Source organism: Nicotiana sylvestris, chromosome 6 (genome assembly GCF_000393655.2).
Source record: "Nicotiana sylvestris chromosome 6, ASM39365v2, whole genome shotgun sequence".
Classification (NCBI taxonomy): Eukaryota; Viridiplantae; Streptophyta; class Magnoliopsida; order Solanales; family Solanaceae; genus Nicotiana; species Nicotiana sylvestris.
Window position 1 is genome coordinate 162,253,885 of NC_091062.1, and position 14,030 is coordinate 162,267,914.

Here is a 14,030-nt window from a genome sequence, read left to right on the forward strand (position 1 = left end):
TTAAACACAACAGATTCTTCCAAAAAGTAGGGGATACACCAAACCACAATAAAAACACACATCAAACGCATAAGCAAGCAATTTCATCAAGTGTTCTTGAATTACTCATTTCCAATCATGACAATATACAATTTCAATATTGAAGTATGTAACAACTCGGATCGCATTGGATGTACTCATAAGACAAGACATTATCTCGAACAACCACTTATGGCATAAATTGTGTATAAAGCCTTTAGGGCAATTTATTATGGAAGTCATTTATGGAAAGCAAAGTCGAGGCTCATTTCATAATCTGTTTCATATTTTCTCATGTCATAGGCATCACCAGGTACAATTATAATTCAAGTTCTCGGCATATTTGCCACACTCTATTTCCCAAATTCATTTGATTACTTCAAACATCTCTATACGTAGAGGGTTTCACATAGTTTGGCATAATATATGCAGCTCCAATCTCAATTTAAGGTCACAGCATTTCAGTACATGATTCATATTCCTTGCACCCTTTTTAAGTTATCAAGAATAGCGCATTGATCATATTGGAATGCATCTTTCACAAATATAGGGTCACAACACCAGTTCATGTAAAGTATCAATCAAAGCAAGAATCTAAAGTTCAGTCTTACCACATTTACACAAACATCAATAGAGCTCAATTTCTAAAAGACGGGGTTTTAGTCATACATACCTTGTTTAAGCTTTCCTTAAGTTACTATAACATTCCGGAATTTCTAGCAATCCCAATCTACTTTGAGACATAACAAAATTGAACACAAATTAGGAAGGTATTCATGGTTTAAGCTCATTTGAGCATTTTATCAAATACTAGTTGAGCATCTTGATTTCAAATCTCTTTTACAAGGTTTCCTTCATTCTCCAACCCAATCTTTACTTATTTATGATCAACAATCTTTTCACAAACCTAATTTATACATGCATGTATACATAATAGTATTACACCCAAGAATCATACCTCAATACCCCATCTTATACCCCAAACTCGAAATTCAAAACTAATGTATAGAATCTTACCTCTTAGATGAAGAACTTGTGATTGGGTTCTTTGATTCTTGAAAATTGATGCAAGATTGGATGATTGAATGTTGGGTTCCTCCTTCTCTCTCTAAATTGCTTTCAACTCTCTCTAAAATCAGTAGAAAAATGACCCCAAATGAAGCCCCAAAGACTATATATTAAAATGGGGTCGGGTTATAAAAATAGGAAAATTTACCCTCTGAATGCGGGTCTGCGGTCGCATAATGGACCATAGAATGGGTATGCTAGACACAAACGGGTTGTAAAACACGATGCCCAAAACTGGGCTACACTGGTTCACTTTGCAACCAGATTTACGATCGCATATCGAGTATGTGGACCGCATAATGGTTTTTGCGATCGCATATCTGACACAGGATCGCATTTTCCAGCCTTTGGTAATTTGATCATAACTTTGTGTAGGAATGTCAAAATGACGAACGGTTTGAAGTGTTGGAAACTAAACTCGAAGACCGTTCATATTATAGTTTGTTCATCATATAAAACCATATATATATTTTTATATGCTCGTCCAAAATAGGGACTTGTGCGAACTCATTTGAAATCTTAGCCTATTATGAATTCTTTCCAATTTGACTTAGGCTTAGGCCTTTCCATGGGCCCCGAATTACTTACCACAAGACTTGTACACTTATTTACCAAATACAATTGATGTGCACCATGTTAATAGCACATAAAATATTATAATAAGCCTACGTGGCTTCACGAAATCCTAGGTTACTTAGCGAAATTTTCCGGGGCCTTACATTCTCCCCCTCCCTTAGGATCATTCGTCCTCGTAGAGTCCGCCCTAATTTCTTAACTTAATATATCTCCTTTTTAACCTACCTCAAGTCCCTGAATTTTGAATAACTCCCAAATTTTTCGGATATTTCGGCAGAGTCTCCTTTGTAACTAGGCCTATCCAACTGTTAGAGAACCACCAAAAACCTTCCTAACAACACTTCCACAACGAGACAAAGCACCACAATGTATATATCAATAACAAGAACCTCAGCATTACAAGCACCACATTATCACGATGATACCTGGACATGGACTGCACATTTTAAATCATAACACCTATAAGGTACCTTTCAAATCAAAACTAATTGTTACACAATCAAGAGAACCTTTCCACGACACTTTTGGCCTTCAAGGTGGCCTCCTCGACTTACAGGCTTTACCACAACCCATTCATTAAAACAATCCTAACCTTCAAACTTATCTAAAAAGGATGACAACTAGATACCTCGCATAAGCTAACAATCCAATAACTTCCCGTTCAATAGTTTCCACCGGGATGATACACAAAAGGCCTCCAACTACCTTCTTAGACATAGACATATGAAAACACATAATACATGTAGAACAACAATGGTAAACATCATACTCATAGCACGACCTAATGTGAACTACACTTATGCAACCTTCATTATCAACTCACATAACATCTTTAGGGGAAAGTATTGAGAATAACCCCTTCACCTTCCTAAACTCTAAATCTCTACACGAACGCCCATGCTAAACCTTTGATGACCTTCCACAATTACTCTAAGATGTGCTATCATAAACTGACGATAAATTTACCTATCGAATATATGGGATCACACGAGAATACTTCCTCTTTGACATGTTTGAACCTTTACTTCAATACCAAATAGATCTAATACAGTAAGGAGCAACAAAGTTCAAAATTGGGCTAGAATTATTCAGGAATCCATCTAGGCGATGAGCAGAGTATTTCAGGAGGTTACATGCTAAGAGACACGAGGATTTCTATTAATGATGCTAATATGGTTAATCATTGTGACGACATCAACTATTAGACAATTAAGTCATAGGGGTAACTCGTACAATGGCAATAGGAACCATTTAGGAGGAATATTCAAGTACCTGACCCAGTCGTCTCCTGGAGTGTAGGGAAAATCCAGTTATCAAGAATGAGAATACTCTGGCACCTTGAATGCGATATGGTTTTCAAAACACATGAAGTTCAATTAGACTCTTAACGTCCACTAACACAAGGAATCTATGCCACAAGCCCACGATAGTTGCAAAAATCTGAAGGCATCCAACCTTAACCTTTCACGAGTGAAACCACATAGCTAGGACATCTTAATATTGGACGAAATCATGTATTGGTTAGAGGGGTTCTAATAGTTAACACGATGCTCCGGGGAGAAGACAAATAACACTCCTATCAAGCTAATAAGGTGAAATACCAAGGGTAGCAAAACTCTCCGCACATGACAACGATATAATCAATGATTCAAGAAGTCGAGGGTGTAAAGACAACCAAACTCAATGAGACAGTGCAAAATAATCATGGACGGTTTGCAGATGTTCATCATGAATTCTCCATGGGTTTTGACTTGAGAAAGGAAGTGTCATAGTGACACATAGAAGGGCATGTTCTCTCATGGTTATCGTACAAGTGTTGGAAAACCAACACAATGAATTCACTAACTATGGAATACAATTAACACGTTGTGGAGGTATAAAGAGAAAATAATCATTTGTTATGAGCTACATGCTTCTGCTATATTAACTCTCAGACTGCAATACAAGACCACATCATGGGCGACCACAATACTAGAAACCAAGTGAGCTACTTGCTACGGGATGTCTCAAGTGGACACGAAAGTTATACCACGATGGCGACACCTGATCTTCCTATGACATAGATGTGAGGATCTCAATTTTTAGATAGGATTTATGCGCACGGTGACCATTTCGATTGACATGCACTCCTATGATAGGTGCTAAAATATGCTCTTATGTTACTAGACAGTGAGAAGGTTTCATGATGATACTCGTAAGAGAGTAGAGTGACTGTTCAAACCATAGAAGCCATATACACCAGTGAGAAAAAGAGTGACTCGAGAAGGATCACAACACTTGGATGCTTTTCATGGAGCTTGACACCACATAGGTAAACTTTACGACGGTGCATGCATAGGCACAAACGAGTAGATGTTGTTCATTTAAATAAAAAGTTTCTGTAAGAAATTCATCAGGAATAGTCCCTTGTTGAGAATTTAGGAAAAGCAAGTGGGAAGTATCAATAGTGTTATAACTCAATTCAGGAACATAATTATAGAGCTCAATTCCATAGGAGGCTGTAAGTAAGAGAACTGTGATCGAGAGATTTTGGGAATAATATGTCTCATTCAAAGAGCAGGTGCATGCAATGTTTTGTGATTCAGATTCTTGTTAAGGCCATATATATGCAGGCTCCCCATAGAGGTGTACGTATGTAATAAGTAAAAGTATGAGGCATTCAGAATGACGTACTAATGGCTCACTTACTTGGTGCCTCTAGATTGGCGGGGCAGTGCCTTAACTGATGCACCCTGACCCCACATCTGTAACATACATTGGTAACATACTGATATACTTCATGATCTGGTGGTGTAGTGACATTAATAGGAACAAGGGTACTCCCCTTAGCAACAAGTTCTACCAATCCCTTCATGGCTCAACACATTCTCTTAACAAGTCCTTGGGCAATCCACTCGGACTCAATGGTGGGATCAATCTCTCCTTACATGCTTCAAATTTGTGGATTATGGTATCAAGATTACCAATCTTGAGAATAAGACTTAGAGAGGAAATCAGCTCCCTATCTTAAGCTATATCGCACGATTTGGAGTATCAAAGAAGGGTGAAATTCCTGAATGTCCAAATAGCCTCCAACTTATAGATGTGGTCGACTACACACCGATAAGGACTCTACTAGACACGGCTGCGAGACATCCGAGGACAATTTAAAACCTTAGGCTCTGATACCAAGTTTGTCACGCCCCAAAATTCGAGGAGCGTGACTGGCGCTCAACTGAGTAAACCCGACTGAGCAAGCCTGTTAGGTTTCATTCTACCCAAACTAATTCATGAATAAATAGGAGATGAACTCCATTAATCATACTTAGTAAGTATTTTATTAACAACTTCCATTTCATTTCCATTAGTAGCTTAAATCATAATTATCAAAATATTAAGAGTTTTATAAATCTTTGCCAAACATCAATATATCTACTTTAATTCCAACACCCGATACTACCCACAACCTGTCTACAGAGCCTCTAAACACAACTGAAGAGTAATGTAATATGGAAATGCCGGTAACAAGGCTCCGGCTATACCTCAAATACAAAGAACATGATGAATAGATGAAACAGGACCCCGAAACGAAGTGGGGCTCACCAAGTCAGCTGAAAGGATGATGCGGCACTAGCTGCGACCAACACTGCCTACTATAGAAACACCTACATCCATTAAAGATGTAGCTCCCTCGGCAAAAGGGACGTTAGTGCAATCGAATAGCACTAGTATCTATAACTAAACACCATCTAGTTAGAAAGAACTATCATACAAGAACAATGAAATCATAAACACCTTCTCATTAGAAAAGAACTATCAAACAAGAATAAAGAAATCATATAGGTCAATCAAAAGCTTTAACAATCACCACATCATCAAATAAAAGAATCATACAACTTCCACATCATTTTTCCATAGCTTTTTAGTTTGGGGCATATATCATACTATTCATCATATGTTTCCAATACCACCGCTATCTTGAGCAGAGTTCGATCTCGACCCAATCGGCTAGGTCGCCTCATTTGAGACATATGCTTCAATCACATCTCATTTTCCTTCTTTTCCGGAATTCATTCACAATACCACCACTATCTTGAGTGGAGTCCGATCTCGGCCCGATCGGCTAGGCCGCCTTACCAAGGCGTTGTTCCCTTATCATTAATCTATTCATTTCACATATATCATTTCATAGGCACTTGGGGCCACAACTTATCACATCATACTTGGCACCAGGCCACATTTCATAACTCCATTTCTTCTTTCCCACATTTCACATCATTTCCACATATTTCACATCAATAACAATTTCAACAACAAGCCATTCAATTCAAGATGTCAAGTACACATCAGAGGAATCATGAACCGTGGGCATATACAATATTTCAGAAATCATACACCTCAAGTTTATTAACAATGGAACTTTAAACATAACAGATTCTTCCAAAAAGGAGGGGATACAACAAGCCACAATAAAAACACACATCAAAGGCATAAGCAAGCAATTTCATCAAGTGTTCTTGAATTACTCTTTGCCAATCATGACAATACACAATTTCAATATCGAAGTATGTAACAACCCGGATAACATTGGATGTACTCATAAGGCAAGACATTATCTCGAACAACCACTTATAGCATAAATTGTGTATAAAGCCTTTAGGGCAATTTATTATTGAAGTCATTTATGGAAAGCAAAGTCGAGGCTCATTTCATAATCTATTTCATATTTTCTCATGTCATAGGCATCACCAGGTACAATTATAATTCAAGTTCTCGACACATTGTCCACACTCTATTTCCCAAATTCATTTGATTACTTCAAACATCTCTATACGTAGAGGGTTTCACATAGTTTGGCATAATATATGCAGCTCCGGTTTCAATTTAAGGTCTTAGAATTTCAATACATGATTCATATTCCTTGCACCCTTTTTAAGTTATCAAGAATAGCGCATTGATCATATTGGAATGCATCTTTCACAAATATAGGGTCACAACACCAATTCATGTAAAGTATCAATCAAAGCAAGAATCCAAAGTTCAGTCTTACCACATTTACACAAACATCAATAGAGCTCAATTTCGGGGTTTTACCCATACATACCTTGTTTAAGTTTTCCTTAAGTTACGACAACGTTTCGGAAATTCTAGCAATCCCACTCTACTTTGAGACATAACAAAATTGAACACAAATTAGGAAGGTATTCATGGTTTCAGCTCATTTGAGCATTTTATCAAATACTAGTTGAGCATCTTGATTTCAAATCTCTTTTACAAGGTTTCCTTAATTCTCCAACCCAATCTTTACTTATTTTTGTTCAACAATCTTTTCACAAACCTAATTTGTACATGCTTGTATACATAATAGTATTACACCCAAGAATCATACCTCAATACCCCATCTTATACCCCGAACTCGAAATTAAAGTCTAATGTATAGAATCTTACCTCTTAGATGAAGAACTTGTGATTGGGTTCTTTGATTCTTGAAAATTAATACAAGATTGGATGATTGAATGTTGGGTTCCTCCTTCTCTCTCTAAAATGCTCTCAACTCTCTCTAAAATCAGTCGAAAAATGAACCCAAATGAAGCCCCAAAGACTATATATTAAAATGGGGTCGGGTTATAAAAATAGGAAGATTTACCCTCCGAATGCGGGTCTGCGGTCTCATAATGGACCGCAGAATGGGTATGCTGGCCGCAAACATGCCGCAAAACTCGGTGCCCAAAATTGAGCTACACTGGTCCAGTTTGCGACCAGATTTGCGATCGCATATCGAGTATGCGGACCGCATAATGGTTTTTGCGATCGCATATCTGACACAAGATCGTATTTTTCTAGCCTTTGGTAATTTGATCATAACTTTGTGTAGGAATGTCCAAATGACAAACGGTTTGAAGCGTTGGAAACTAAGCTCGAAGACCTTTCATATGATAGGTTGTTAATCACATAAAACCGTATACATATTTTGATATGCTCGTTCAAAGTAGGGACTTGTGCGAACTCATTTGAAATCTTAGCCTATTATGAGTTTTTTCCAATTTGACTTAGGCTTAGGCCTTTCCTTGGGCCCCAAATTACTTACCACAAGACTTGTACACTTATTTACCAAATCCATTTGATGTCCACCATGTTAATAGCACATAAAATATTTTAATAAGCCTATGTGGCATTACAAAATCCTAGGTTACTTAGCGAAATTTTCCGGGGCCTTACAGAAGCTCCCTTGAATTCCCTCTTCAAAATTTCCCAAAAAACTCTAAAAACGACTTAAAAATGGTGAAGAAAGGCTAAAAATCGCGAAGTCCATAATTTATCTGTTCTGCCACAGCTAAACCGCTTATGCGGTCACAACCTCGTACCTACCGTCCCAGGTGCGGTTTTGCGCAAATCACGTAAAAGCCCAATTCCCGCATCTGCGATAATATATAGCGCAAGTGCTCTCACCTAGCCGATTTTGCGGCTCCAACTGTCCTTGGCCCTTCTGCTTCTGCGACTTGTTTTCTACATCTGCGGGGGTCGCACCCGCAGCCTCCCAACCCAGATGCGGTTGTGACAGCAGTCCTAAAACTTCAGCTGCCATTTCCAAATTCCTATCTTTCCGTCAACCACCCGAAATCACCCCGAGGCCTGCGGGACCTCAACCAAAAAACAAAAACAAGACATATACACCCCTATTCAAACTTATACCAATCTTCAAAACACCTCAAACAATATCGAATCAACCAAAACACATCGGATCCAAGCCTAAGATTCCCAAAATCTTCCAAATTCCCCTTTCAATAAAAAAATCTATCAAACCACGTCCGAATGACCTGAAATTTTGCACAGACATCCCAAATGACATAACAGACCTATTGCAACTCCCTGAATTCCATTCCGACCCCTATATCAAAATCTCACCTATCAACCGGAAAACGCCAAAATTCCAATTTTGCCAATTCAAGCCTAAATCCACTTCGGACCTCCAAAACACATTCTGATCACGTTCCTAAGTCCTAAATTACCTCCCGAAGCTATCCGAACCATCGAAACTCACATCTGAGCCCTTTAACACATAAGTCAACATCCGATTGACTTTTCCAACTTAAGTTTCCTCAAAAGAGACTAAGTGTCTCAAACCTTAACAAAACCTCTTCGAACCCGATCCAACCAACCCGATAATACAAAATACAGCTGAACAGGGCAATAAGAAGCAGAAATGAGGGAAACGGAGTGTTAACTCATGAAACGGCCGGCCTGATCATTACACTACCGATGATGAAAGAAACACACAAAGCAGCTTAACTACTCATCTGATCAATAAGCCAAGAAACTCATTCGCCCCACCAGGGCCATTGTCCACATCCTCAACAAAATATAGTGTTTTCTTCCAAACCTTTCTCATCCCAATACGATAGCGCAAATCTCAGGTCTAGAAACGTCATCTCTGCCACTACGAGCAGCCATACCAACAAGCATGAACAATAATCATATGGAGCCACACACAACCCGGTTCCATACACTAATAAGTAATAATTCAGACATGACAGATAATAGTAAGAAAACTACTAAGCAAGTTAAGTAGGCAGGGAAATTTTAGCATTTACTATGAACTATTCTCAACAAGGTGAAAGCAAAATACATGAAATAGAAATAAGGAGCCACATTTCATCACTGTACTGTTGTGATGTGCAACCCGATCCCATCATATCAATCCATATTGGGCACCCATCGAGCCATAATATTCGGACTCACTGATCACATGCGCGTCAATATCAAGCACAACCGAGTGCATAAAAATATAACTGTGGGAAAAATTATTAGGAACAAACAATACTGAGAAAGACAAGCACAACTACAGTGCAATGAGCAAATCAAAATCACAAAGGCCATCTCGCCCATAATGACATGAGTCCTAAACTGAATCACAATATGCATGCGAAGAATCATGTAACTCTCACATCCCGCCATAGTATAAGACAGAAAATATAACTTAAACAAGGCACGAATGACAACCATTCCACTCGATGATATACATATGGTAACAACTGCGCAAGAACAAATAGGTCAGATCCGATACAGAATACACATTCTCATTAGGCTCAAAATAATCCCCAAACCAAATTCCGATCTTCCTCAAAAATGTAATAAACCTTCCAAATGTCTATAACAACCTTTTCATAACACCTACCATCAATAATCCAATCCTCTACATTTCTTCTCAACTCGCAATCAAGGAATAGTCTGCCAACAAGAACATTCAGTCTTTGAGCCTCACGAATACCAGAATTTTCATACCCAATTTCAACACCGCTACTCAAATAGCTAACACGTAATTCATACTCCATCATCTCACGGATAAACACCAATAAGTCAAAACACAATGTACCTACCAATAGGCGAACTCTACATTGATGGGAACACATAGTGCCACCAAGACCTTAAACGCCCGAAATTATTTGAGATATCAAGAATTCATATCATTCTCTCCAAACTTATCTGCAACCTTGCACACACAACTTTTCAACCCTACACGGTGCATCGCCTTTAACATGCTAACTCGCAACACTATGAAAATCTCATAGTCAACTCTGAACCTTACGCAAATTAAACACTTCATCAACCGAGAATCTTTCAGTTATCTCAATCCAGGAGAACACCACCACACGCAATATAGCTTCTATACCTATAGAAAACATCATCTCCGGCTGTGGTCATAACTATGATAAATTCTTCTGAACTCAGTAACACATAATCAAGTAATCAGAACCAATCGCCTCCAACTCAATCGAGTCATGCAGACCGCCAACCCGAAAGTAACTCAATTCGATATGACCGCCCTGGGGGAACTTCCTGGGAACCCGAAGACATTTCTTGCAATACCCCAATATTGACTTGTAGACCTTTCTTGATAAGGAAATACTGCGGATCCGATTACCATTCGCTACCATTTTCAAGCCCACCCGTAGACAAATTCAAAATTCCTTAAAGGCTACATAAGACTTGGAACTCGCCAGAACCTTCTCGATAACCACTCAACTTATTCTGATCTTCAATACACAGCTAATACGCGTCGAGCAACCCGTGCTTCACCAGTATATGCCCATTCAAAGAAATAACCTAGCAATCTCTTGGTTCGGAAACTGATACAGCCCATGATCCTACAATCCGATTGTCATTAGCAGCCTACACCACTTAGCTCGAAGCCATAGAATACCTCATCATCAACCCAAAGTACCATATCTTAATAGCATGCCCCGATACTGCAAGACTAGTTAGCTGAATACTTCAAAACTCATGCAATGCTGATCATAGAACACCCCAAAGTCTCTAACAAGCGCTTACCCATCATCGCAATAGTCAAACAACTTCCCCAAATGCTTTGAAATGATAACATATGCACTCCACCGAATGGAAACCTCATACAAGACACACCGTCCAAACCCATCATGCAGGAGATGGCCCATCGATTATACTCAAATCGACACCTTGCCATGAACTTACCTTAATCACAATAGCCAGGCCACCAGCCAATCTTCCCAAATCTTCCCTTGCCAACCAGACATATGAACCTGCCTCATACCCCAAATGATCGACTAGAAGATTTAACACTGCATCTGCTTCTGAGGCTAGACAACACATCGCAATGATAATCAAGCATTCATAGTCCATCGTAATCTATCTACAGCACCATAGATCGTCGGCACATAGCGAATACTGAGCGCACAACATCACGTTTAAGCAATCGAGAAGAGTCAAAGTCGTAGGTTTCAAGCTGAAACAAGGCCGCACAATAAGGAAAGAAGAAAGGGAAATTTTTCCTAAATGTCCTGTAGCCTCCCGAAGATAGGTATAAACGTCATCAACCGATCCGCAAGACTCTACGAGACACTTGCTTATGACTCGTAGAACCTACAAACCTAGTGCTCTTATATCACCTTGTCACGATCCAAAATCACCAGTCGCGATGACACTTAACTCAACCCACTAGGTAAGCCAACTAATAAATAAAAACCACTCATATGAGATTATAAGAAAATAGAGAATAGATAACTGAACATTTACAAATTTATCCAAGACCTGGTAGTACGACTCATGAGCTTCTAAAACATGGAATTTATAAAGCTAGTATGAATAAATACACGTTCTATTTAAAAGATACATAAATAAAATAACAAAATCTAAGCTACTAAGGACAAGAGGCAGCTATATCTGGAATGAACAAACATCTTCAGAATCAGCACCCGACATTACTAGCAGCTCAACTTTAGAAATCTGTACATATCGTACAGAAGTGAATTATCAGTACAACCGACCTCATCTACTAGTAATTATTTTTTCTAACCTTGTCGAAGTAGTGATGAGGCTTTTAGTTAAAAGATGTTTATTGTTATAACATGTACATTAGATTAATAGTAAAAGCAGTTCAAAGCATAATGGATAAAAATACCATATACAACTCTGCGAGATAGTCAACAATTATTAAAATGAATCACAGTAGTAGATTTACAATCTTTCCTGGTATAAGAAGTATATCCAAGAAATCACGTCAAACGGCAGGGTAACACCCTTCGTGCTTCTATCTCTGCCTCACCATATATATATATAAAAAATTTATTTATGACAAATCAATTAGCATGGCAACAACCTTCGCGCATTCAACTCATCCTCCCAAATGTACAAGTAACAAAACCAACCAGATGATAGAAATATTGATAACAAGAATTACAAAGTAGGAAATACGCAAGTACAACAATGGACAAGGATACACATTTGGGCAGCAGTAAAAGAATAAGCGAAAAGCACGTGAGTAATAACAACAATTGGAAAATAAAGAATATTAACTTCATTTAACTAGCATATTGAAGGCTTAAGTACAAATATAATAAATAAGACGAAAATACATTACAAGTTGATTGGATGGCTACATGGTGGAAGGCTTATACTAAAGTGTAACAGAATAGATACAACATGAGTATAATTATAAAAGCATGAAATAGGCATGGTATTTTCAAGTTAAGCAAGTAGAAGGTATGAGAAACACAACAACAATTGAAAAAGAGATCAATGACAGAATAATAGCAACAAGTCACATCAGATCTATATTTATGACAATAACAGTTCAAGGTAAAGACATGAACGTATACACAAAAGACTGATATCAAACATAATACATGTCCCTCATCCTCGCCTGCACGGAAACACTCATCGTGCCATGACCTCACGATAACACACAATCATAACAATATAAATGAATTGGCACAGCATCACCCTTTGTGCTTTTACTCTCAAATGATATGGTACGACATTACCCTTCGTGCTTTTAGTCTCAATAACATGGCAGGGCATCACCCTTCATGCTTTACACTCTTCCTCACATGATAATGAATATAAAATGGCACGGCATCATCCTTCGTGCTTTACACTATTCCTCACATAATAATGAATATAAAATAGAACGACATCACCCTTCGTGCTTTACATTCTTCCTCACATGATAATGAATATAAAATGGCATGGCAGCACCCTTTGTGTTTTATACCTTTCTTACCAAGCATATGAATATCAATAAAATGGCAAGGCAGGAAGTATAAATATTATCGAGGAGAGTGTTCAATGAATATTCCAAATAAATTCTCAATCACTGCTTTACAAGCCAACAATGATTCAATGAACCTTCAGGGGACATATAATTCAAGTACTTCCACTAATCCCACAATTTATCAACAACACAAGTATGAAATCTAGCATCTTAAAACATCGGCTATAGCGATGTATTAATGATTATGCATAGAGATGACTGAATTAGACACATCAATGTATTTTCAAATTTGATCAAATTTGATCTAGTTATTTTAGGCTAAGTCTCGATTCTAACATTTAATACTATGTTCTCAATATCTAGAAGTCAAGTGAGGCATAAAGCAAGAAGGTCATGAAATTCTATAAATACAAATGTAACATAATCCACCCCCGAGCATGATTAACCCTGGCACATACACATACGCTCATCACCTCATATATTTATCACCCCCGCATGTAGCAAACAATTACAAATAGGAGGAAAAATTCCCTCAACAAATTAGGAAAAAAACATACGTCAGTCACTCCAATAACAATACCGAGCAAGACAAGCGATGCTCCAAAAATGCTATCACGTGCGTAGTAACCTCCGAACGGCTCAAAACTACCCAAAAGCAACTCAAATACATTAAATAAAGTCCAAAGAAACAATTCCAAATGATAAAGATTGAATCCTAAATCAAATCCCAAATCCGGCCAAAAATTACACCCGGGCCCACGCCTCGGAACATAACAAAACTCACAAAATCCGATAAACCATTCAATTACGAGTCCAACCATACTATTTTCACTCAAATTCGACTCCAAATCGATATTCAAAA